The 2,184-nt window shown below is 41.4% G+C and overlaps 1 non-coding gene across 1 annotated transcript; it reads left to right on the top strand.

Annotated features, from left to right (window-relative positions):
* Positions 1-251: 251 nt before the first annotated feature.
* Positions 252-325, top strand: Trnai-aau. Its single transcript has one exon. It is a non-coding gene; the product is annotated as a tRNA-Ile (tRNA).
* Positions 326-2,184: the final 1,859 nt, after the last annotated feature.

Raw genomic sequence — 2,184 nt, 5'->3', positions numbered from 1 at the left:
GCGGACGGATGGCCAGGACAGCCGGCGGATGTCCTCTGGCTGTCCTGAAAATCCGCGGACACTGAGAGGACGCGACGGACACGCAGCGGACGTCCTCTGGCAACGATGTGCTGTGTGGGAAATGATCACATTATTCTAACTAGTAACGTAAGCATGCCCTGTTTATGTTTATTAGTCTATTTGTCCAACCAGATTGTACACAGTGAGGGAGGAAGTAACTGGTCTGTATTTTTCCCCGCTGTAGTCGAGTTGGCCCATTAGCTCAGTTGGTTAGAGCGTCGTGCTAATAACGCGAAGGTCGTGGGTTCGATCCCCCCATGGGCCAAAATTTTTGGTCGTCTTATTGAGAACAATTTCATTTAAATTCTTCCTTCACTCGCTGAAAAATTTTCGTAGCACTTATTCTTATCGTTTTACCGGCCTTCCTAATTATTTCCTCTTCTAATTTTACTGTTAACTTTTCCGAATCCACCGCGTCGCCAACCGCTTGGCAGTAACCGATGGATAACAAAATGGTCAATCCAGTTTTATTTTAAGCCTGAAATATTCGCCGGTGGCAAATTGTTTGATCAATGCTATTGAATTACGAAACAAGAGATAATCAGCGTTATTATTTTTTGGTTTGGGGAAATTTGGCATATTAGCAAGAGTAATTTTGTTTATTTTCCTCTGTTTTCGTCCCAGCGAGCAAGTTACATGAATTATTGAAAATTTTATACGCGGAAGGAATGACACGGATGATATACCTGGCTTTTTTTTAAATTTTTATGTCACCCCATCCTAATTTTTAAACACCGTTGAAGAAATATTCCCGAGTTAATTACGGTGCGAAAAGTCATGTATATTCCTGTCCTGTTTTCGTACATAATCCACTAACAGCTTTAATGGATGATCTTCCGGTCGAGAAGATTGTTACACATGCATTTTATGTAAACTACGCAATTGAAAACTTGCTGGCGGTAGATGAAATGCATTAAATTGAAAGAAATAAAAATGCTTCCTCGTTGAAATTGCCTAAAATATTTTTTGTTCAACCGTCGAGGCTTTTTAAGGCCGTTTTACACGGGGCACGGATGCGCAGGTTAGAGCTGCATTGAATTCTAAAATAGCGTGGAACTGCGCGAATGCATGAACGAAATTAGAGCAGGGGCTATTTTTTTAATCTCACGTCCATGCATGTGTTCTAGCAATTCACCGCTTTACACGACGCAATTTTGACTGCGTCTTTGTACACACGTCATATTGTGCAAGTACGTGCCCAGTGTAAAACGGCCTTTTAAGTCGGCATGCAATCGAAGTTTCGACTTCGCCATTTTATATAATATTACCATTTTATTCCTCGTATTTTTCGAAAATAACTTATTGCCCACGCTGCAGTTGCAAAAGCAATCGGATTTAAAACAATTTATCTTGTGATACAGCCTAGCCTGGCCGAACATTGGGAATCAGTAAAAAATATTCTTTGGCCGAGAAGAGTCTATAACGCTAGTAATGATTTCAGGAAACTATCCTCCTATTTGTTTCATTAGCGAATATTTTACCAGGTATTTATTCTCTTTTGTGCCCGTCATAACTTGGTATTTAAAACTAGCCTTTTGTTGTTGCTACCTTTACTTGCTATTTGTCATTCGATGATATCAGTGAATATTTTCGGGTTTCACACCGGGTAAGGTCCTCCATATCTCCATCAGACTTTTCGATGTACAACTTGCCCATCGTCCTCAGGGATCCAGTAATCCAAAAAAGTTGGAAGGTGTCATGGAGGACCTTATCCAGCTTGTGACCCGAGAAATAATGATGCCATCGTTCTCCGGGAAAAAACCAGGTATTACATTGGACCAGCGGTTCCCAAACTGGGGCTCGCGACCCCCAGGGGGGTCGCGGGCCATTCGGAAAGGGGTCGCGAGATGTGCGAATAATAAAGTGAACTATGTACTTAAACTTAGACAACCATTTTTAGGGGGTCGCGGCTAAAACGTATGGGCTAAAATGGGTCGCAGAAAGAAAAAGTTTGGGAACCGCTGCATTGGACGATTGTCTCCATCTTGCCGTCATGATTCATAGTGTGATCGATTGAGTTTTTTTCTGGTTATCAGAAGACTTTTCTTTTATTTCTCCCATTACTCCTAGTATTTTCCTATTACTCGCTCATTCTATCAATTTCACCATTGTCATTTCCATGGG

Source organism: Ischnura elegans, chromosome 9 (assembly GCF_921293095.1).
Source record: "Ischnura elegans chromosome 9, ioIscEleg1.1, whole genome shotgun sequence".
NCBI lineage: Eukaryota > Metazoa > Arthropoda > Insecta > Odonata > Coenagrionidae > Ischnura > Ischnura elegans.
This window is presented reverse-complemented; position numbering and strand designations above follow the sequence as displayed.